Source organism: Aegilops tauschii, chromosome 1 (genome assembly GCF_002575655.3).
Source record: "Aegilops tauschii subsp. strangulata cultivar AL8/78 chromosome 1, Aet v6.0, whole genome shotgun sequence".
Taxonomy (NCBI): Eukaryota; Viridiplantae; Streptophyta; class Magnoliopsida; order Poales; family Poaceae; genus Aegilops; species Aegilops tauschii.
The window spans coordinates 434,456,532-434,482,361 of record NC_053035.3 but is presented as its reverse complement, the minus strand read 5'-3'; the positions used below and the strand labels follow the sequence as shown (position 1 = coordinate 434,482,361).

Below are 25,830 nucleotides of genomic sequence, written 5' to 3'. Positions count from 1 at the left end.
TCCGATGCTCGAAGAGCTGTAGTTTTCAGGAGTCATATCACCCACTTCGCGGTGATACTTCCACCACCGTTGTTATCGTGAGTTAGTAGTCTTGCCACCCTATCCGCCGTTATGTTTTATCGGCGTGCATGTAATAAATTGTTGAGCAGTCCCCGCTCAACCTTGTATTATATTCAGTACTCCTGGTATTTTTCTTCTGTGACCAAGATATTGTCTACCAGTGAGAAGGAATTCTTCTTTACTGGTCCGTAAAAGGGATTGGTCTCTCAATAAATATTTTATTGAAAAACCGGTCGTGACATTTTCTCCCTCCCTTTGTTTAAAATTGAGAACTTCATTTTCGGGAGACAACGGAGAAGATAAAGGGTGAAGTGGGGGAGAGGGAAACGAGAGGCAAATGGCGAATAATGTAATGCGGGAGATAAGGGTTTGTGATGGGTACTTGGTATGTTGACTTTTGCGTAGATCTCCCCGGCAACGACGCCAGAAATGGCTCGTTGTCGGAAGTCCAAATCTTGACTTGACTTTTGCGTACCTCCCCGGCAACGGCGCCAGAAATCCTTCTTGCTACTTCTTGAGCACTGCGTTGGTTTTCCCTTGAAGAGGAAAGGGTGATGCAGCAAAGTAGCGTAAGTATTTCCCTCAGTTTTTGATAACCAAGGTATCAATCCAGTAGGAGGCTACGCGCGAGTCCCTCGCACCTACACAAAACAAATAAATCCTCGCAACCAACGCAATAAGGGGTTGTCAATCCCTACACGGTCACTTACGAGAGTGAGATCTGATAGATATGATAGGATAATATTTTTGGTATTTTTATGATAAAGATGCAAAGTAAAATAAGAGCAAAGTAAAAGGCAACGGAAATAACTAAGTGTTGGAAGATTAATATGATGAAGATAGACCCAGGGGCCATAGGTTTCACTAGTGGCTTCTCTCAAGAGCATAAGTATTTTACGGTGGGTGAACAAATTACTGTTGAGCAATTGACAGAATTGAGCATAGTTATGAGAATATCTAGGTATGATCATGTATATAGGCATCACGTCCAAGACAAGTAGACCGACTCCTGCCTGCATCTACTACTAGTACTCCACACATCGACCGCTATCCAACATGCATCTAGAGTATTAAGTTCATAAGAACAGAGTAACACCTTAAGCAAGATGACATGATGTAGAGGGATAAATTCATGCAATATGATAAAAACCCATCTTGTTATCCTCGATGGCAACAATACAATACGTGCCTTGCTGCCCCTGCTGTCACTGGGAAAGGACACCGCAAGATTGAACCCAAAGCTAAGCACTTCTCCCATTGCAAGAAAAACCAATCTAGTAGGCCAAACCAAACTGATAATTCGAAGAGACTTGCAAAGATAACCAATCATACATAAAAGAATTCAGAGAAGATTCAAATATTGTTCATAGATAAACTTGATCATAAACCCACAATTCATCGGTCTCAACAAACACACCGCAAAAGAAGATTACATCGAATAGATCTCCACGAGAGAGGGGGAGAACATTGTATTGAGATCCCAAAAGAGAGAAGAAGCCATATAGCTAATAACTATGGACCCTAAGGTCTGAGGTAAACTACTCACACATCATCGGAGAGGCTATGGTGTTGATGTAGAAGCCCTCCGTGATCGATGCCCCCTCCGGCGGAGCTCCGGAACAGGCCCCAAGATGGGATCTCGTGGGGACAGAAGGTTGTGGCGGTGGAATTAGGTTTTTGGCTCCGTTTCTCATCGTTTGGGGTACGTAGGTATATATAGGAGGAAGGAGTACGTCGGTGGAGCAACAGGGGGCCCACGAGGGTGGAGGGCGCGCCTGGGGGGTAGGCGCGCCCCCTACCTCGTGGCCTCCTCTTTTGTTTCTTGACGTAGGGTCCAAGTCCTCTGGATCATGTTTGCTCCGAAAATCACGTTCCCGAAGGTTTCATTCCGTTTGGACTCCGTTTGATATTCTTTTTCTGCGAAACTCTGAAATAGGCAAAAAACAGCAATTCTGGGCTGGGCCTCCGGTTAATAGGTTAGTCCCAAAAATAATATAAAAGTGAATAATAAAGCCCAATAATCTCCAAAACAGAATATAATATAGCATGGAGCAATAAAAAATTATAGATACGTTGGAGACTTATCAGCTCCCAAGAGAAATAGTTATTCAAAATTTTTATGCTCGGCTTTCTGATAACAATCGCACCATGCTCGATACTTCTTGTGCTGACTCTTTTATGATGAAGACTATTGAATTCAAATGGGATTTATTGGAAAGAATTAAACGCAACTCTGAAGATTGGGACCTCGACGAAGGTAAGGAGTCAGGTATGACACCTAAGTTTGATTGTGTTAAATCTTTTATGGATACCGGTGTTTTCCGTAAATTTAGCACTAAATATGGACTTGACTCTGAGATAGTAGCTTCTTTCTGTGAATCTTTCGCTACTCATGTTGATCTCCCTAAGGAGAAGTGGTTTAAATATCATCCTCCCATAGAAGTAAAAGTAGCTGCACCTATTAGAGTTGAAGAAAAGACTATCACTTATAATGATCCTATTGTTCCTACTACTTATGTTGAGAAACCACCTTTTCCTGTTAGGATAAAAGATCATGCTAAAGCTTCAACTGTGGTTCGTAAAAGCAATATTAGAACCTATACACCTCCTGAGCAAGTTAAAGTTGAACCAAATATTGCTATTGTTAAAGATCTCTTGTCTGATAATATTGATGGGCATGTTATTTATTTCTGTGATGAAACTGCTAGAATTGCCAAACCTGGTGCTAAAGATAAACACAGACCTGTGGTAGGCTTGCCTGTTACTTCTGTTAAAATAGGAGATCATTGTTATCATGGATTGTGTGACATGGGTGCTAGTGCTAGTGCAATACCTATTGACTTATACAAAGAAATTATGCATGATATTGCACCTGTTGAGTTAGAAGATATTGATATCACAATTAAACTTGCCAATAGAGATATTATATCACTAATGGGAATTGTTAGAGATGTTGAAGTCTTGTGTGGGAAAACTAAATATCCTGCTGATTTTCTCGTTCTTGGTTCCCCACAAGATAGCTTTTGTCCCATTATATTTGGTAGACCCTTCTTGAACACTGTTAATGCTAAGATAGACTGCGAAAAGGATGTTATTACTATTGGTTTAGGTGATATGTCTCATGAGTTTAATTTCTCTAAATTTCGTAGACAAGACCGTGAAGAGGAATTGCCTAGTAAGGATGAAATTATTGGTCTTGCTTCTATTGCCGTGCCTCCTAGTGATCCTTTAGAACAATATTTGCTAGACCATGAAAATGACATGTTGATGAATGAAAGAAGGGAAATAGATGAAGTGTTCTTTAAATAGGAACCCATCCTGAAACACAATTTGCCTGTTGAGATCCTAGGGGATCCTCCTCCACCCAAGGGTGATCCCGTGTTTGAACTTAAACCGTTACCCGATACTCTTAAATGTGCTTATCTTGATGAAAAGAAGATATATCCTGTTATTATTAGTGCTAACCTTTCAGAGCATGAGGAAGAGAGATTATTGAAAACTCTGAAGAAGCACCGCGCTGCTATTGGATATACTCTTGATGATCTTAAGGGCATTAGTCCCACTCTATGTCAACATAAAATAAATTTGGAGAAAGATGCCAAACCAGTTCGTGATCACCAACGATGGCTGAATCCTAAGATGAAAGAAGTGGTAAGAAAGGAAATACTAAAGCTTCTTGAGGTAGGTATTATTTATCCCGTTGCTGATAGTCAGTGGGTAAGTCTTGTCCATTGTGTCCCTAAGAAAGGAGGTATTACTGTCGTTCCTAATGATAAAGATGAATTGATTCCGCAAAGAATTATTACATGTTATAGGATGGTAATTGATTTCTGCAAATTAAATAAAGCTACTAAAAAGGATCATTACCCCTTACCTTTTATCGATCAAATGCTAGAAAGATTATCCGAACATACACATTTTTGCTTTCTAGATGGTTATTCTGGTTTCTCTCAAATACCTGTGTCAGCTGATGATCAATCTAAGACCACTTTTACTTGCCCTTTTGGTAATTTTTCTTATAGACGTATGCCTTTTGGTTTATGTAATGCACCTGCTACCTTTCAAAGATGCATGATGGCTATATTCTCTGACTTTTGTGAAAAGATTTGTGAGGTTTTCATGGACGATTTCTCCGTCTATGGATCCTCTTTTGATGATTGCTTAAGCAACCTTGATCGAGTTTTGCAGAGATGTGAAGAAACTAACCTTGTCTTGAATTGGGAGAAGTGCCACTTTATGGTTAATGAAGGTATTGTCTTGGGGCATAAAGTTTCTGAAAGAGGTATTGAAGTTGATAAAGCCAAGGTTGATGCTATTGAAAAGATGCCATGTCCCAAGGACATCAAAGGTATAAGAAGTTTCCTTGGTCATGCGGGTTTTTATAGGAGGTTCATTAAGGACTTCTCAAAAATTTCCCGGCCTCTGATTAATTTATTACAAAAAGATATACCATTTGTCTTTGATGATGATTGTGTAGAAGCATTTGAAATACTTAAGAAAGTATTGATCTCTGCACCTATTTTTCAGCCACCTGATTGCAATTTACCTTTTGAAATTATGTGTGATGCTAGTGATTATGCTGTAGGTGCTGTTCTAGGGCAAAGAGTTGATAAGAAATTAAATGTTATTCAATATGCTAGTAAAACTCTAGACAATGCTCAGAGAAATTATGCTACTACTGAAAAAGAATTCTTAGCATGCAGTTGTATTTGCTTGTGATAAGTTCAGACCTTATATTGTTGATTCTAAAGTAACTATTCACACTGATCATGCTGCTATTAAATATCTTATGGAAAAGAAAGATGCTAAACCTAGACATATTAGATGGGTTCTCTTGCTACAAGAATTTGATTTGCATATTATTGATAGAAAGGGAGCTGAGAACCCCGTTGCAGACAACTTGTCTAGGTTAGAGAATGTTCTTGATGACCCACTACCTATTGATGATAGCTTTCCTGATGAACAATTAAATGTCATAAATGCCTCTCATACTGCTCCATGGTATGCTGATTATGCTAATTACATTGTTGCTAAATTTATACCACCTAGTTTCACATACCAGCAAAAGAAAAGGTTCTTCTATGATTTGAGACATTACTTTTGGGATGACCCACCTCTTTATAAAGGACTAGATGGTGTTATTAGACGTTGTGTACCTGAGCATGAACAGGAACAGATCCTACGCAAGTGTCCTCCGAAGCTTATGGAGAACACCAATCCGGTTTTTATTGGCCTACTCTCTTCAAGGATGCCCGTAAGTTTGTCCTATCTTGTGATGAATGTCAAAGAATCGGTAATATCAGTAGACGTCAAGAAATGCCTATGAATTATTCACTTGTTATTGAACCATTTGATGTTTGGGGTTTTGATTATATGGGACCTTTTCCTGCCTCTAATGGATATACACATATTTTAGTTGCTGTTGATTAGGTTACTAAGTGGGTAGAAGCTATTCCAACTAGTAGTGCTGATCATAACACCTCTATTAAGATGCTTAAAGAAGTTATTTTTCTGAGGTTTGGAGTCCCTAGATATTTAATGACTGATGGTGGTTCACATTTTATTCATGGTGCTTTCCGTAAAATGCTTGCTAAGTATGATGTTAATCATAGAATTGCATCTCCTTATCACCAACAGTCTAGTGCTCAAGTAGAATTGAGTAATAGAGAGCTCAAATTAATTTTGCAAAAGAATGTTAATAGATCTAGAAAGAATTGTTCCAAGAAACTTGATGATGCATTATGGGCCTATAGAACTGCATATAAAAATCCTATGGGTATGTCTCCGTATAAAATGGTTTATGGAAAAGCATGTCACTTACCTCTCGAACTAGAACATAAGGCATATTGGGCTATTAAAGAGCTCAATTATGATTTCAAACTTGCCGGTGAGAAGAGGTTATTTGACATTAGCTCACTTGATGAATGGAGAACCCAAGCCTATGAGAATGCCAAGTTGTTTAAAGAAAAAGTTAAAAGATGGTATGACAAAAGAATACAAAAGCGTGAGTTTAATGTAGGTGATTATGTATTGCTATACAACTCTCGTTTAAGATTTTTTGAGGAAAACTTCTCTCTAAATGGGAAGGTCCTTACGTTATCGAGCAGGTCTATCGTTCCGGTGCCATAAAAATCAACAACTTCGAAGGCACAAATCCGAAGGTGGTGAACGGTCAAAGAATTAAACATTATATCTCAGGTAATCCTATAAATGTTGAAACCAATGTTATTGAAACCGTAACCCCGTAGGAATACATAAGGGACACTTTCCGGAACGTTTCAGACTCTGAAAAGGAATAGGTATGTGGTACGGTAAGTAAACCGACTCCAAAACAATTCTAATGGCAATTTTTCTTCGTTTTGGAATATTTAGAAAAATAGAAAAATAAGAAGCAGCCCGAGAAGGACACGAGGCCTCCACGAGGGTGGAGGGCGCGCCCTACCCCCTGGGTGCGCCCCCCTACCTCGGGGGCACCTCGTGCGCTTTCTGGACTCCGTTTTCTTGCACGATACATATTTTGGTCGGTAAAAATTCATTATATAATATCCCGAAGGTTTTGACTCCTGTATCACGCAAATATCCTCTGTTCTTGTTTCGAGCTGTTTTTCTGACAGATCTAGATCATTATGACGTCTCCAAGTGCCCCCAAGGACAAGTTCTTCGAGAAGGTCATCAATCCCTACCTCGCGGAGGTGCTGCAACACCCTCAAACCATTGAGATCCGTGAGGGGGTGCTGCACATCCGCGACGTTGAGGGACCACAGAGGACCGGAAGCGTGGAGGCGTGGCTTGAGGCAATGGAGCAACAAGTTTTCAAGTGCCAGGAGATGGTGGAGCGTGGACTTGACTCCAATCACATGATGATTGCGGAGTTCACCAAGAACCACAAGCTGGACGCCAAGGACATTGGGGAGGCCATCTTCAAGCTTCACGAGAAAATCGAGCACCTCCAAGCTCAAATCTATGACCTGCAAAACCAAAACTATGAGTATGAATATAGATTCAAGAGGATGAGTTTGGCAGCAGATTTAAGGATCCCGGAGACTCGATCATCCTTCTATGATGGTGAGCCTATGCCTTGGAAGATGGACGACAAGCCTACATCATCAGCAACCCCTTCACCAGCAAAGGAGACATAATCACATGGGTATGGGCACTCCCCTTGGCAACTGCCAAGCTTGGGGGAGGTGCCTCGGTATCGTATCATCACTGATACGTCTCCGTCGAATCTACTTTTCCAAACACTTTTACCCTTGTTTGGACTCTAACTTGCATGATTTGAAGGGAACTAACCCGGACTGACGCTGTTTTCAGCAGAATTGCCATGGTGTTATTTATGTGCAGAAACAAAAGTTCTCGGAATGACCTGAAACTCTATGGAACATACTTCTGGAAAATATTAAAAATATTGGAAGAAGAATCCACGTCAGGGGGGCCTCCACCTGTCCACGAGGGTGGGGGGCGCGCCCCCTGCCTCGTGGGCCCCCTGACGCTCCACCGACCTCAACTCCAACTCCATATATTCGTGTTCGGGGAGAAAAAAATCAGAGAGAAGGATTCATCGCGTTTTACGATACAGAGCCGCTGCCAAGCCCTAAAACCTCTCGGGAGGGCTGATCTGGAGTCCGTTCGGGGCTCCGGAGAGGGGAATCCGTCGTCGTCGTCTTCATCAACCATCCTCCATCACCAATTTCATGATGCTCACCGCCGTGCGTGAGTAATTCCATCGTAGGCTTGCTGGACGGTGATGGGTTGGATGAGATTTATCATGTAATCGAGTTAGTTTTGTTAGGGTTTGATCCCTAGTATCCACTATGTTCTGAGATTGATGTTGCTATGACTTTGCTATGCTTAATGCTTGTCACTAGGGCCCGAGTGCCATGATTTCGGATCTGAACCTATTATGTTTTCATGAATATATGTGAGTTCTTGATCCTATCTTGCAAGTCTATAGTCACCTACTATGTGTTATGATCCGGCAACCCCGAAGTGACAATAATCGGGACCACTCCCGGTGATGACCATAGTTTGAGGAGTTCATGTATTCACTATGTATTAATGCTTTGGTCCGGTACTCTATTAAAAGGAGGCCTTAATATCCCTTAGTTTCCGCTAGGACCCCGCTGCCATGGGAGGGTAGGACAAAAGATGTCATGCAAGTTCTTTTCCATAAGCACGTATGACTATATTCAGAATACATGCCTACATTACATTGATGAATTGGAGCCAGTTCTGTGTCACCCTATGTTATGATTGTTACATGATGAACCGCATCCGGCATAATTCTCCATCACTGATCCAATGCCTACGAGCTTTTCACATATTGTTCTCCGCTTATTTACTTTTCCGTTGCTACTGTTACAATCACTACAAAATCCAAAAATATTACTTTTTCTACCGTTACCATTACTTCCATACTACTTTGCTACTAAATACTTTGCTGCAGATACTAAGTTATCCAGGTGTGGTTGAATTGACAACTCAACTGCTAATACTTGAGAATATTCTTTGGCTCCCCTTGTGTCGAATCAATAAATTTAGGTTGAATACTCTACCCTCGAAAACTGTTGCGATCCCCTATACTTGTGGGTTATCAAGACTATTTTCTGGCGCCGTTGCTGGGGAGCATAGCTCTATTCTTTGAGTCACTTGGGATTTATATCTGCTGGTCACTATGAAGAACTTGAAAGACGCAAAAACAAAAATTTATCCCTCAACTACGAGGGGAGGTAAGGAACTGCCATCTAGCTCTGCACTTGATTCACCTTCTGTTTTGAGTAAGCTTGCGACACCTAAACCTGCTTCTGCTATTCATTCTGATATGTCGCATGTTATTGATGATGCCACTTCTGCTATGGATGATACTGATGATGAAACTACTTCTATGCTTGATACTACTGTGCCACTTGGTGAATTTCTTGATGAACAACTTGCTAGGGCTAGAGAGAATGAAATTATTGAAACTGATAATATTGAAGATAGTGATGATGAAGACTTTCCCCCTAATAAATATGAATTGTCTGTTGTGCCTAAGGGTTATGTTCTGGATGAAGAATCCGCTAGAGTTATTCTTGCTTGCAATGATAGAAGTGATCTTAAGAAGTTATTAGCTAAATGGAAGCAGCAATCTCTTAATGCTAGAATGAAACCTGACCCTGCTTTTCCTACTTCACCTATCTATGTTACTGATAAGGATTATGAATTCTCTGTTGATCCTGATATAATTACTTTGGTTGAATCTGATCCTTTTTATGGCTATGAATCTAAAACTGTAGTGGCACATCTTGCTAAATTAAATGATATAGCCACCCTGTTCACTAATGATGAGAGAACTCGCTACTTTTATATCCTTCAAATATTTCCGTTATCATTAAAGGGTGATGCTAAGATATGGTTTAATTCTCTTGATCCTGGTTGTGTGTGTAGTCCCCAGGATATGATTTATTACTTCTCTGCTAAATATCTCCCTGCTCATAAGAAACAAGCTGCTTTAAGGGATATATATAATTTTGTGCAAATTGAAGAAGAGAGTCTCCCACAAGCTTGGGGGAGGCTTCTCCAATTACTTAATGCTTTGCCTGATCATCCTCTTAAGAAAAATGAAATACTTGATATCTTTTATAATGGACTAACCGATGCTTCCAGAGATTACCTGGATAGTTGTGCTGGTTCTGTTTTCAGGGAAAGAACACCGGATGAAGCTGAAATTCTATTGAATAATATGTCGACTAATGAAAATAATTGGACACTTCCTGAGCCAGCTCCTGAGCCTATTCCTAAACCAACTCCGAAGAAGAGAGGTGTTCTATTTCTCAGTCCTGAAGATATGCAAGAGGCAAAGAAATCTATGAAAGAAAAAGGTATAAAAGCTGAAGATGTTAAGAATTTACCTCCTATTGAAGAAATACATGGTCTAAATTTACCGCCTGTTGGAGAAATATATGATCTTAATCCCTCACCTATTGAAGAAACACATGGTCTTGATAACCCGACACAGGTAGTAAAGGTAAATTCTCTCTATAGATATGAGAAAGCTGAAATCCCTCCTACTAAGTTTGCTAGCCAATGTTTGGATGAGTTTGATAACTTTATGGTTAAGCAAGAAGATTTCAGTGCTTATTTTGGTAGACAATTAAAACAAATGCTTATATGATTGAACACTTGGGTGATTATATCTCTGGAGTTAAACGTGAACTTAAACTCATTAGTAAACATGCTTCTATGGTCACCACTCAAGTAGAACAAGTACTTAAAGCTCAAAATGATTTGCTCAATGAATTGAATAGTAAGAATAATGATTATGCTGTTAGAGTGGCTACTAGAACTGGTAAAATGACTGAGGAACCTTTGTATCCTGAAGGCCACCCTAATAGAATTGAGCAAGATTCTGAGAGAAATAATATTGATACACCTAGTTCTTCTAAAAAGAAGAAAAAGAAAAATGATAGGACTTTGCATGCTTCTAGTGAACCTATTGCTGAACCACCTGAGAATCCAAATGATATTTCTATTTCTGATGCTGAAACACAATCTGGTAATGAACATGAACCTAATGATAATGTTCATGATGATGCTCAACCTAGCAATGATAATGATGTAGAAACTGAACCTGCTGTTGATCTTGATAACCCACAATCAAAGAATCAACGTTATGATAAAAGAGACTTTGTTGCTAGGAAGCATGGTAAAGAAAGGGAGCCATGGGTTTAGAAACCCATGCCTTTTTCTCCTAAACCATCCAAGGAAAAGGATGATGAGGATTTTGAGCGCTTTGCTGAAATGATTAGACCTATCTTCTTACGTATGCGATTAACTGATATGCTCAAAATGAATCCTTATGCTAAGTATATGAAAGAAATTGTTACTAATAAAAGAAAGATACCGGAAGCTGAAATTTCCACCATGATCGCTAATTATACTTTTAAGGGTGGAATACCAAAGAAACTTGGAGATCCAGGAGTGCCCACAATACCATGCTCCATTAAAAGAAACTATGTTAGAACTGCTTTATGTGGTCTTGGAGCCGGTGTTAGTGTTATGCCTCTCTCTTTATATCGTAGACTTGACTTGAATAAGTTGACACCTACTGAAATATCTTTGCAAATGGCCGATAAATCAACTGCTATACCTATCGGTATTTGTGAGGATGTGCTGTTGTGGTTGCAAATGTCACTATTTTAACGGACTTTGTTATTCTTGATATTCCCGAGGACGATAGTATGTCTATTATTCTTGGAAGACCTTTTTTGAATACTGTAGGGGCTATTATTGATTGCAACAAAGGCAATGTCACTTTTCATGTTAATGGTAATGAGCATACGGTACACTTTCCGAGGAAACAACCTCAAGTCCATAGTATCAATTCTATTGGAAAAATTCCATCGATTATTTTTGGAGGTTTTGAATTTCCTCTTCCTACTGTCAAAAAGAGATATGATATTCTTATTATTGGGGATGTGCATATCCCCATTGCGGTAACATAGTGTTATTCGAAATTTCTCCGGTTCCATGTTATTCGGAATGAGTTCGTTAACAAGGCTTGATCAACCTTGTTAGTGGATTCCTTTTGATGAGCATGAGATGGATGAAACTAGAAGGCACAACCATCTGTACCCTCCTTTTACTTTCTGTTATTTAGATTAAATAAAGTAAATTAGTATTTTCTGTCTGTTTTCTGAATTATCCGTGCAATATAAAAATATCCCGAAAATAAAAGTTCTCCAAATGCCCTGAAACTAAAATATGAATTTTTCTGAAATATTTGAGAATATCTGGCACCGAGAACACAGTAGGGGGAGCAAGCACCTGGCCACGAGGGTCCAGGGCGCGCCCCCTGCCTCGTGGGCCCACGGTGGCTCCCGTCCACTTATTCCTGCACCCACACACTTCTTCTTCCTCCCAAAAAAATCACCATCCAGCTCAAGCACGAGTTCTAGCTCATTTTGCTGCGATTTTCGATCTCCTTGCTCAAAGCACCTCTCACAAAACTGCTTTAGGGGATTGTTCCTTGGTATGTGACTCCTCCATTGGTCCAATTAGTTTTTGTTCTAGTGCTTTATTCATTGGAAATTTGTGCTGCCTAGGTGACCATGTTCTTGAGCTTGCATGTCAAATTTATATGGTTCTAAGTAGTTCTAATGCATGATATAGGCTTTAGGCACTTGTAGGAGTAGTTGCTATTAATCTTGTTGAGCTTGGTTCACTTTTATTTGAAGTTACTAAAAATTTCAGAAATTTTGCAGAGGAAGAAATATGTTTAGGAAAATGTACCATGGTGGTCCTTCAAGGAAGCAAGGACCCAGGCTTGCAATGCGCGATGCCGATGATGAGCCACCAAGGAACGCTCCAGTGCGGCCTTGTGAATGGCCTTCAGAGGACTTTATGGATCGAGCGGGAATCAAGGAAGAATTTAACGCATATTTGCGTAACGCTGATCTTGTGAGCTTCGAGGAGGAACAGTGCCGCCAGTACCACTATCTCACTAGTTCCTTTGTGAGGAGGTTTGAATTTTCATCTTCACGCAATTCTCAAACTGTCATGTTTGATCTTTATGAAAAATCTTATACGATGGACTTAGAGGATTTTACCACTGCTTGCAAACTTCCACAATGGGGTAGTGCTAGTGAACCTCGCAAATCTGAATTTAGAGAATTTCTTGCTAGTATAACTGTGGGGGAATCTAGAGACATAGCATAAGCTACCATAGGGAGCATTCATTTTCCTGCTATACATTATTTTTCTCTCTTCATAGGTAGGTGCATAAATGTTAAAGATGAAGCATGTCATATATGTGTCCCTGACCTCAGTATTCTTAGGAGTGCTGTGTTAGGAGACAAATCTTATAATTTGGGAGCCATAGTTGCACGTAGGTTGCATCATAATAGATTTAATGGAGATTTCTTTGGTGGAATTTATGCAACCCGCTTAGTTGATTTTCTTGGTGTAACCATACGTGATGATGATATTGAATTGCCTCCTACTTATCTAGACTTTAATGCTATGGTTCACCATCAGTTTGTCGAGAGGAACCAACCACCTCTCCAGTACTGACTAATCTTTGACAGGCGTCGTGCTATCCATATTACTCCCTGCTCCTGCGTTCTTTGATTATCAGGCAAAAGGAAGACATTTTATAACCAGGGAGGAGGCAGATGAGTACGAAAGGAGGACGAGGGCAGCTCGCCTCCAAGTTGCAGCCCATGATGCAATAGCCTCTGCATCTCAGTACGACCCCAACTACAACTTTGGATATCCGCCAGGCCATCCGTGCAATAGACCAACTTAGGCCAAAAGCCTAAGCTTGGGGGAGTACGTATTTCCCACCGACATTACATTTATGTTCACACACTCATTGCTAGATGTCGGTGCTCATACTTTTTCACTATAATATCCATGCTAGTTTATTTTTCCTTTTTATGCTTTCTTCTTGTGTGTTTGATAAACCTTAAGAAAAACCAAAAAAGAATTAGTTGTAGCTTCTGGCTAGATTACTTTCTTGCTGTAGTAGTAATAATTAAAAAAGAAAACCCAAAAATATTTCCTGTTCTTCTTTTGCTTGTTGGGAGCTTTCCCATGTAAATAGTTTTATTTCTTTTCTTTTCTTTGGGGGTCGATAGGAGAAGACCATAATCAAATTGTTGAAGTGTCTCTTATATGCATTATTGTTGATTTAACCAAGAGCCCATATTGCCTTGTCTTCTCCTGTTTATTGAATGCTCGCAGATTCCAGCTTAGTCCGATGCACGTGCACTATTATTATTATTCACATCGTTCGGTCGTGCAAGTGAAAGGCAATTATGACGATATACGATGGACTGTTTGAGATGAGAGAAGCTGGTATGAACTCGAGCTCTCTTGTTTTTGTAAATATGATTCGTTCATCGTTCCTGATTCAGCTTATTATGAATAAGTATGTTTGCAATGAAAATTAGAGATTATAGTTGCTCGTGCCATGCTTGATTAGCTATGAGTTATAATGGTTTACCTTGCATGCCGACATGTTATTAAAATGGTTGTGATGTGGTATAGTGGGGTGGTATCCTCCTTTGAATGATTTGAGTGACTCGACTTGGCACATGTTCACGCATGTAGTTGAAACAAATCAACATAGCCTTCATGATATTTATGTTCATGGTGGATTATATCCTACTCATGCTTGCACTCAATGTTTATTAATTTTAATGCATGTTCATGACTGTTGTCGCTCTCTAGTTGGTCGCTTCCCAGTCTTTTGCTAGCCTTCACTTGTACTAAGCGGGAATACTGCTTGTGCATCCAATCCCTTAAACCCAAAAGTTATTCCATATGAGTCCACTATACCTTCCTATATGCGGTATCTACCTGCCGTTCCAAGTAAATTTGTATGTGCCAAACTCTAAACCTTCAAATGCAATTCTATTTTGTATGCTCGAATAGCTCATGCACCAACTAGGGTTGTCCGTATCTTCCATGCTAGGCAGGTTATTCTCAAGAGGAGTGGACTCCGCTCCTCACTCACGAGAAAATGGCTGGTCACCGGGATGCCCAATCCCATGCTTTATGCAAACTAAATAAAAATAATTGCAAACAAAACTCCCCCTGGGACTGTTGCTAGTTGGAGGCACTCGTTGTTTCGAGCAAGCCATGGATTGATGCTTGTTGGTGGAGGGGGAGTATAAACTTTACCATTCCGTTTGGGAACCGCCTATAATGTGTGTAGCATGGAAGATATCGCCATCTCTCGGTTTTATGTTGACAATGAAAGTATGCCGCTCAAAATATTATTTATCTCTTCTTTAAAATCGCGCTCTGGCACCTCTACAAATCCCTGCTTCCCTCTGCGAAGGGCCTATCTATTTACTTTTATGTTGAGTCATCACCCTCTTATTAAAAAGCACCAGCTGGAGAGCGCTGTTGTCATTTGCATCCATAATTATTAATTTATATTGGGTATGACTATGACTGGATCTCTTTTACCATGAATTACAATGTTTAGTCAGTCCTTGATCTTTAAAGGTGCTCTGCATTTATGTTTTGCGGTCTCAGAAAGGGCTAGCGAGATACCATCTTATTATATCATATTATGATTGTTTTGAGAAAGTGTTGTCATCCGAGATTTATTATTATTGCTCGCTAGTTGATTATGCCATTGACATGAGTAAACATGAGACCTAAGTGTTATTGTGGATGTGGTTAGTTATAATCTTTGCTGAAAACTTGAATGCTGGCTTTACATATTTACAACAACAAGAGCAAACAGAGTATGTAAAAGTTTTTCTTTATCACTTTCAGTTTATCAACTGAATTGCTTGAGGACAAGCAAAGGTTTAAGCTTGGGGGAGTTGATACGTCTCCATCGTATCTACTTTTCCAAACACTTTTGCCCTTGTTTTGGACTCTAACTTGCATGATTTGAAGGGAACTAACCCGGACTGACACTGTTTTTAGCAGAATTGCCATGGTGTTATTTATGTGTAGAAACAAAAGTTCTCGGAATGACCTGAAACTCCACGGAACATATTTTTGGAAAATATTAAAAATATTGGAAGAAGAATCCACGTCAGGGGGGCCTCCACCTGTCCACAAGGGTGGGGGCACGCCTGCCCCCTGGGCGCGCCCCCTGCCTCATTGGCCCCCTGACGCTCCACCGACCTCAACTCCAACTCCATATATTCGTGTTTGGGGAGAAAAAAATCAGAGAGAATGATTCATCGCGTTTTACAATACGGAGCCGCTGCCAAGCCCTAAAACCTCTCGGGAGGGCTGATCTGGAGTCCGTTCGGGGCTCCGGAGAGGAGAATCCGTCGCCGTCGTCATCATAAACCATCCTCCATCACCAATTTCATGATGCTCACCGCCGTGCGTGAGTAACTCCATCGTAGGCTTGCTGGACGGTGATGGGTTGGATGAGATTTATCATGTAATCGAGTTAGTTTTGTTAGGGTTTGATCCCTAGTATCCACTATGTTCTGAGATTGATGTTGCTACGACTTTGCTATGCTTAATGCTTGTCACTAGGGCCCGAGTGCCATGATTTCAGATCTGAACCTATTATGTTTTCATGAATATATGTGAGTTCTTGATCCTATCTTGCAAGTCTATAGTCACCTACTATGTGTTATGACCCGGCAACCCCGAAGTGACAATAATCGGGACCACTCCCGGTGATGACCATAGTTTGAGGAGTTCATGTATTCACTATGTGTTAATGCTTTGGTCCGGTACTCTATTAAAAGGAGGCCTTAATATCCCTTAGTTTCCGCTAGGACCCCGCTGCCACGGGAGGGTAGGACAAAAGATGTCATGCAAGTTCTTTTCCATAAGCACGTATGACTATATTCGGAATACATGCCTACATTACATTGATGAATTCGAGCTAGTTCTGTGTCATCCTATGTTATGATTGTTACATGATGAACCACATCCGGCATAATTCTCCATCACTGATCCAATGCGTAAGAGCTTTTCACATATTGTTCTCCGCTTATTTACTTTTCCGTTGCTACTGTTACACTCACTACAAAACCCAAAAATATTACTTTTGCCACCGTCACCATTACTTCCATACTACTTTGCTACTAAATACTTTGTTGCAGATACTAAGTTATCTAGGTGTGGTTGAATTGACAACTCAACTGCTAATACTTGAGAATATTCTTTGGCTCCCCTTGTGTCGAATCAATAAATTTGGGTTGAATACTCTACCCTCGAAAACTGTTGCGATCCCCTATACTTGTGGGTTATCTATCACCACACTCCTATCTTTACCGTTTTTCTTAGTTCGATCCTTTTAGTAATATCTTGATCTAGTAGAATAAAAGTTTTGGTATGATCTAGTTTTGAGTTTTGCTTTATGATCTTTCTATGTAATCGAGTCCGTGAGCTATATATAATAAAGATTAGTGTTGAGTCAAGGGCTTGATTATCTTGCTAGCATCTTGAGTGAATAAAATAAAAGAGAAAAGAATAAAAAGAAACAAAGATATCATATTGATCTTATTAAGAGTAATGACTTCACATAGAAAGAGTATGATGATTAAAAGTTGTTGAGAGTTGACAGACATAGCTTTGGCCATCGTTGCAATTAATAGGAAGTAATAAAGAAAGATAGGTTTGACAAATAAATATACTATCTTGGACATCTTTTATGATTGGGAGCACTCATTAAAATATGACATGCTAAAGAGTTGATATTGGACAAGGAAGACAACGTAATGGGTTATGTTTTCTTATATCTGAGATAAAGTATATTGTCATGGATCATCCAACATGTTGAGCTTGCGTTTCCAAGTAGAGATACTACTTGTGCTTCCGAAAACACTTAAACCCAATCTTGCCATGAGAGTCCACCATATCTACCTATGGATTGAGTAAGATCCTTCAAGTAAGTTGTCATCGGTGCAAGCAATAAAAATTTCTCTCTAAATATGTATGATTGATTGGTGTGGAGGAAATAAGCTTTATACGATCTTGTGATGTGGAAGAAATAAAAGCGACGGACTGCATAATAAAGGTCTATATCACAAGTGGCAATATAAAGTGACGTTCTTTCGCATTAAGATTTTGTGCATCCAACCCTAAAAGCGCATGGCAACCTCTGCTTCCCTCTGCGAAGGGCTTATCTTTTATTATTATCCTCTACCTTATGCAAAATTCATGGTGATCTTCACCTTTCCTTTTTACATTTTATCCTTTGGCAAGCACAGCGTGTTGGAAAGATCCTGATACATATATCTAATTGGATGTGGGTTAGCATGAGTTATTATTGTTGACATTACCCTTGAGGTAAAAGGTTGGGAGGCGAAACTATAAGCCCCTATCTTTCTCTGTGTGCGATTAAAACTCTGTAACCACAAGTATTGCATGAGTGTTAGCAATTGTGAAAGACTAAATGATAGTTGAGTATGTGGACTTGCTAAAAAGCTCTGACATAGACTCTTTCTGATGTTATGACAAATTGCAATTGCCTCAATGACTGAGATTATAGTTTGTTGGTTCTCAATAAAGTTTCTGATTCATACTTTGCATTGTGAATAGATTATTACTTGAGCATAAGAGATCATATGACATTATCCTTATATGTTGCTGTTATGAGAATAATCATGATGCTTTCATGTTCGTATTTTATTTTATCGACACCTCTACCTCTAAACATGTGGACATATTTATCGTTATCGGCTTCCGCTTGAGGACAAGCGAGGTCTAAGCTTGGGGGAGTTGATACGTCCATTTTGCATCATGCTTTTATATCGATATTTATTGCAATATGGGCTGTTATTACACATTATGTCACAATACTTATGCATATTCTCTCTTATTTTACAAGGTTTACATAAGAAGGGAGAATGCCGACAGCTGGAATTCTGGGCTGGAAAAGGAGCAAATATTAGAGACCTATTCTGCACAACTCCAAAAGTCCTGAAACTCCACGAAAGTTATTTTTGGAAATAATAAAAAATACTAGAAGAAGAATCCAGGTCAGGGGGCCTCCACCTGTCCACGAGGGTGGGGGGCACGCCCCTACCTCGTGGGCCCCCTGTTGGCCCTTCAGTGCCCATCTTCTGCTATATGAATTCTTTCGTCCGAAGAAAAATCATAAGCAAGCTTTCGGGACAAGACTCCGCCGCCACGAGGCGGAACCTTGGCGGAACCAATCTAGGGCTCCGGCAGAGCTGTTCTGCCAGGGACACTTCCCTCCGGGAGGGGGAAATCATCGCCATCGTCATCACCAACGCTCCTCTCGTCGGGAGAGGGCAATCTCCATCAACATCTTCACCAGCACCATCTCCTCTCAAACCCTAGTTCATCTCTTGTATCCAATTCTTGTCTCTAAGTCTTGGGTTGGTACCTGTAGGTTGCTAGTAGTGTTGATTACTCCTTGTAGTTGATGCTAGTTGGTTTATTTGGTGGAAGATCATATGTTCAGATACTATATGTATATTAATACCCCTCTGATTATGAACATGAATATGCTTTCTGTGTAGTTACTTTTGTTCCTGAGGACATGGGAGAAGTCTTGCTATTAGTAGTCATGTGAATTTGGTATTCGTTCGATATTTTGATGAGATGTATGTTGTCTCTCCTCTAGTGGTGTTATGTGAACGTCGACTACATGACACTTCATCATTATTTGGGCCTAGAGGAAGGAATTGGGAAGTAATAAGTAGATGATGGGTTGCTCGAGTGACAGAAGCTTAAACCCTAGTTTATGCGTTGCTTCGTAAGGGGCTGATTTGGATCCACTTGTTTCATGCTATGGTTAGGTTTACCTTAATACTTCTTTTGTAGTTGCGGATGCTTGCAATAGGGGTTAATCATAAGTGGGATGCTTGTTCAAGTAAGAACAGCACCCAAGCACCGGTCCACCCACATATCAAATTATCAAAGTACCGAACGCGAATCATATGAACGTGATGAAAACTAGCTTGACGATAATTCCCATGTGTCCTCGGGAGCGCTTTTCTCTATATAAGAGTTTGTCCAGGCTTGTCCTTTGCTACAAAAAGGATTGGGCCACCTTGCTGCACTTTATTTACTTTTGTTATTTGTTGCTCATTACGAATTATCTTATCACAAAACTATCTGTTACCTATAATTTCAGTGCTTGCAGAGAATACCTTGCTGAAAACCGCTTATCATTTCCTTCTGCTCCTCGTTCGGTTCGACACTCTTACTTATCGAAAGGACTACAATAGATCCCCTATACTTGTGGGTCATCAGCGACGCCGTGTCCGGGCAGGACTCCACCTCCGCCCCGGCCCCTCGCACAAGGCACCGCCTCCCCTTCCCCGCCTTTAAAAGCCGCCGAACCCCAGCCTCTCTCTCCTCCTCGACGCGCCGCACTCGCCGGAAACCGCCGCCGCTGGCGAGATCCGCTGCACACCGTCGCCTTGCATCTCGCGCCGCCGCTCGCCGCTGCCTCCTCCGCCCCGCGTCGTTCCGCCGCCGCTTTGCGTCGCCACTGCCGCCGGAGCACCACCGCCACCGCCGCTCCGCCGGCGATCCGCCGTCGTCGACGAATCGCCGAGAACCGCGAAAACCGCCACGAACCTCCGGTTTATTTTCGGTTCGGTTTTTTAAAACCGAACTGTTTTCTTTTTAGTTAGATCTATTTGGTGAACGTTCGCTGGTTAGGTCTTCACAGCGAACGAATTCGTCGGATTAGGATCTATAGCGAACGTTCGTTCGTTAGATTTATTCTTTTATTTTTAATTTCGGCCAGGGACCTATCCATAGTTTTATTTTTACAGATTAGTCCCTGATCTTTAAACCCTCACTACTTTTTACTCGTTTATCCAAAAAACGAAACCAACGCCAAATTCTTCGTCTCGATCCCCTCTGTCCAGATAACCAACTTAAACATATTATTTGAAATTTTAAAATTTGGTTTCAAACAGATTTGAATTCAAACTTCTTTTGTTCATAACTCGAGTTTTATAACTCCGATTTAGTTGATTCTTTTTGCAAATTGAAGCTCTTGACCTAAACTTTCTGATAAGACCAGGTCCACCCAATTTTGGTACTGTTAGAAATTGTTTTCTGTTGCAAGAGTTAATTGCTTGTTTTCGAAGTTTTTTGAGATCTTTTCTTGAATTCTTTTCCATGAGTGCTTATGTATGCAATTGTTTGCTCATGATAGATTGAACGGAGTGTGACGAGTAGAACTATCAGGAGTTATGAGTGCGAATCATATTCATCAACAGTACAAGGCAAGTTCACACTTTGATCATACTTTATATACCCAGTCTTTATGCATTAGTTTTACCCTCAAACATTGAATGAGTAGGTTTTGATAACATGTGGGTATTGGGAAGTAGTTGATGAGGTAGGAACCTATTGTCTTTCATTCAAATCCTGTGTGTTACTACGTTATGCTGATACTGCTATGCTATGCTCATAGACATGGATTGGTATGAGAGATTGATGAAAGATGTGAGAGTTATATTAACTAAGTAAAACTTAAGGTAGCTACTTTAATACACATCTGGGTGGAATGGTTGGGGTACCCTGGGGATATACCAGTGGTTTGCCCGGATACCTGGGCATATACCAGTGTTGTCCTAGGAGATCCCGGGGTATCCGTGTGATCATCCTATGGTTTGCCACCCAGGCTCAAAGGGATCATAATGTTATTCATTCTGGAAACTTCCGTGTGTAGCCACAAGCCATTATGTGCTCGGGCATAGTTGAGTATGTTGTGTGACCTCTTTCAGTGGTAGACTAGCAGATGTAGGGGATGTAGGTGGTACTGTCTACCCATCGTAAAGAGTTAATGCTTCTGAAAGACTGTGTCTCGGTCATCCATTTCTCAAACATCATGTAGTGCGAGAAATTCAACGGAGAAGATCGAGTCTTGTGGAGAAAAGTGCGCAAAGCTCTGCTGAGTGTACAAACTAATCATGATTAGCCGTGTCCCCAGTTATGGACATCTTGAGTATGTGGTACTTGAATTATTGCTTGATCTCATCATGTTACTTAAATAATTTGTTGGGTTATTGATGTTAATTTGGGACTGAGTTGGGGTTACCTTCTCAATATTTTCAACAAACTTTGTAGTTAAATAAAATATATTCCTTTGTTGTAGGGAAAAATTAGCTTTATGCAAAAAAATAAACTTAGAGCCTCCACCAGCCAAATATGCATATAGTGATAGCCATTCATTCATCACTGCTCTACAGTGTGAAATTGCCAGTATATTCAATGTACTGACCTACATGGCTGCAACGTCTCATGTTGCAGGATTCTTACGACGAGTAAGTGATAAGTTAGGGTTACGATGTCTACACTCAACTTTGCCGTTGGTGTTGATGGGAATCCACAACTTTGTTGTTACTTCCGCTATATGGATTGAGGTAATAGTATTTACGTTACTTTATACATGTGATTTACCTCTGTTATAAATCCTCGAGTACTGTGTGTGTCAGCATACCGATCCAGGGATGACACTTAAGCGGAGAGATTCGATCCATTCGGGTCGGGTCGCTACATTTGAACAGATTAATACAAGCAAAGCAATAACCCAAATAATACTAGCTTACGTTGCTTGTGCAGATCCAACCAAATTGTCACTAAAGATTTACACGGGCTCTCTGGCGTCGCTCCGGCACTAGTAATAGTACTACTTTACTATGTTGGAGCACGCCCGCAAGAACGAAGCGTCACTGCCTTCGCTTTCGCCTCCGGCGAAGGAAGCGATCCACTGTCCCGTGTGCAACAGGTAGGTGCAGTGAGAAATAATAGAAATCCAGACAGGAGGGCCGTTTTAGGACCCACTTTAACGATGTATAGAGTATTAAATTCCAACTAGGACACATGCTCGTGCATTGCAACGAAAGAAAAAAGAATATTCACATTATGAAAAGCACACCATGTATAAGGCGTTAGAATCGGGATGTGCGGATGTGTAGAAATAAAAGAACTTTTTAGAATTTTCAAGCTAGAACATTTGCCGTCCTGTCTTCATTGGCTTTTGCCAGGTGCCCGGTGTCATATCTACTAGGTGTTGGGGCGCGCACGTGGCGCGCCTCTTGAGGGGTAGCTGGGCGGTGCCTGGCTGTAGTCGACCCTTTAACAATCTTTCCTATTCTAATTAGCATTTGGGATGATTGTTTTAATTAACAAACTTAGGAGAAGGAATACAGAGAAAGGCCATTGTGACCTGTCTGAGAATGGTGCACTTTACATAAGCAACAACATAGATTTAGCGTCTTGAAAAGTATGTGATAAGAGGGCCAAAAGGAAACCATAGGTTATCACAGGATAGAGCATAATTAAGAGGCTTAGTGCTACATTATAATAGATTATATTGACACAGGGCTGCAGTGTCTTCCATGGTGCATCTAGAGGCGGTGCACAGTGAGAACGAGGCGGCACTTTGAAGTGATCCTGAGACGAAATGCACAGACGTCTCCTTCACAAATGTTGGAGCGGTGACAAAACTCAGAATAGTTGATGGTTATAGTGCCCCTCTTGTCAGTTCCTAGCATGATGCGACATTTAGCGAGCGGATAGATGGTCGTCTGCAAGTCTGACCATGAGTGTATCATTGTTTGGATCAATGTAGTCCAGCACGTTCTCTTCAGTATAGTTAACCTGAAAATTCTGATACAAGAAAGCAAGTGATTGACATGAACAGAAATTGTTGTGTGATATGGAAGATAAGAGCGTATTCTATGGATATTAATGATATCAATGGTGATAGCAAATTACTATTATTGACTACATGTCTTGAGGACCCAAATTTATGAATGCTCAAGTAAAATGGCTGATGAAAGAGCAAAGAGAAGTGAATATTTCTGGTGTTAAATCGACAATTTGAGGATGTACAACCTAGTGTACGGACAGAGAACAAACGCATGAAAAAATGTTGTACTAACGGTAAGCTAGAAAAGATAAAGTAGAAGTTTCGAAACTGGCAGAAGAAAAATAACAACAGACCAGGTGTTGATATATGTGGTATACAGTGAGAAAAGGAACGTAATTGGTGTCTTGATCTGTGTTGTATACACTGAGAAAGGGAACATATTGGTATTTGTAAGATGACTAACTGCTGACTGTTAAGTGGTATGGACAGAACAATAATTTTTTATATACTAAGCATGGATAGAACAATAGTATAAATAAGAAAATGTGTAAGGCAACCTTCGTTTGTATCAACACAAACTTAAAGCTCTTAAGGTAATTAAAATGGATAAGAAAACAGCATTGTATATTCTGTAAAATGGCTGGTGAAGCACATGAAAAGAGTGAAGAATCTTGAAAAATTAACATGAATATATATATGAGCAAGGCCCCAGGAACATCACTTAACTAAAACATCTATGGTTCTAATGGAGGTATTGTCAAAAAGGTAGCAAGCAAGCTTCAGAGTGTGGCTACAAATCTCAAATTAAAACATGACAAATCAGGCCTGATAAATTAATACTCATGGAACTGAAATAGTACAAAGCTAGCCTGCGAAATAACAGATGGATCCAAGAAAGAAATAATGAAAAGAAGCCCCGATGAACAATTTATAATCCAGTAATTTAAGTTATTCCTAATTCTTCTTAAATACAAATTAATGTTAAGTAATAACAGTCAGAAATGATAATAGCAATTTCTACCAACACAAGATCTGAAGCTGAACAACCAATACAGCCCTTTATTTCCTTAGCTGCTCCAGCAGCCGTATTTGCATCTGTAATCAAATACAGGAGGCGCATAAACATGCTATTCCCCATTACTTATTGTGTGTACCAGTAACGACAGGAAGCTTCTGCCTCACATAATCAAATTACATTTCGAAAACAAAGATGATACAGAAACACAAACTTAATAACCATCTAAGTGTGAGTTTGCAACACATAATTCTAATGCATTGGTATCATGAAAATCAACTCACACTTGACAGAACTGAATTTTTGAATTAAGTTACTACTCCCTCCGTCCCAAAATAAGTGACTCAACTTTGCACTAACTTTGACAGGTTAATGATTTATGTCTTTATAAAGATGGCATTAGACTCCCATAGCTTGCAAACTCCCATTTCCCTTAGCAGATTGATTTACATGGCTACACTCACCAATGAGATCTATGGCGGCATAGAAATTAAATGCATGCTCAATCAAGGACCTTATTAAGCTGCACTGGTTGAGGCATTGCTAACTAATGAGCAACTATACAAGAGAAACTTATACAATGTCATCAGTCTCCTCTCAAATTATCATTGTGCAGCGCTTTACTCAGCCAGTGTGACTCATGAGATAGAACATAAATTAAGAGTGTTTCTACCACCACTATCACGACATACATGATTTGTTTTTGAATTCAGAGGATGTACGCAAGAGAGATTAATTCTATCCAAAACAACATGCACTCATGTTCTAGTCTGTTAGTATAGTTGTCCGTTGAAATTGTTAGTTGCAAGAAACAAAAAGCCGGATTAGCATATTCACCATAATTACCATACGTTTTGTTCACATGGAATAATGCATAGGTTTTTAGGAATTTAAGTATCCAAATTACTATGAATGATGCAGGTTTATTTATTCTCTGTACAACTTTGAAGCCCTGACTTACCTAACCAAATCAAAGTGTGTACATAGCAGGACCAGCATCAAGTGATACTGTCTAAAGTCCTATTGCACACAACAATGGGAAGATATCTAATGTATACAGTACAATGCACATTGCTACTTCAGCAAAATAATTTCTGGAAGGTTTCTTCTTTTTGCCATCTTCAGACATTGGTCAAAGTGTGCAGTGCAGAGGATCTTTTTATTCTTCAGAGATCAGTTACTGAACCAAAAAATTCACAGAGAAGTGTAAGCATATACGGGCCTGCAGCAGTGAGATGATCAGCAGACACAGCCCCTCCTCTCTCTTCATCCATTTGTCTCACACAACGTCGTGCCTGAATAGGATGAAAGCGATACAGACCATACCTGGCGGAGCAAAACCACGCAGGGAAGCTGAAGATAGGATGGCGGAGGAATGGTGACGGCGACAATCCTCATCCTCTCTATGTCCCGCGCTCCTCGTCCTCGTGCCGGGGGTCGATGTCTCAATGGACGGGTGGTGGAAATTGTGCCTCTGAAGAGCAGCGGTGGCCTAGGCAGGAGGCAGGGGTGGGAAAATCAAATAAATAATTCTGGAAGATACATGTCCCAAATCAAACCAGATAAATAAGGGACAAAGGAGCAACAAGGCTTGACTACAGATCCTCCAAGCTACTAATCTCTGGGCTACATTGACCACAGGAGCTAAGAGAGAGAGAGAGAGAGAGAGAGAGAGAGAGAGAGAGAGAGAGAG

The 25,830-nt window shown here is 40.3% G+C and overlaps 1 long non-coding RNA gene across 1 annotated transcript; it reads right to left on the bottom strand.

The window, feature by feature from the left end:
* Positions 1–22,674: 22,674 nt before the first annotated feature.
* On the bottom strand, positions 22,675–25,621 carry LOC120968425 (uncharacterized). Its single transcript, XR_005762910.2, has 2 exons — positions 25,464–25,621; positions 22,675–23,139 (listed from the first exon to the last, which is right to left on the bottom strand). It is a non-coding gene; the product is annotated as an uncharacterized lncRNA (long non-coding RNA).
* Between the last annotated feature and the right edge of the window lie 209 nt (positions 25,622–25,830).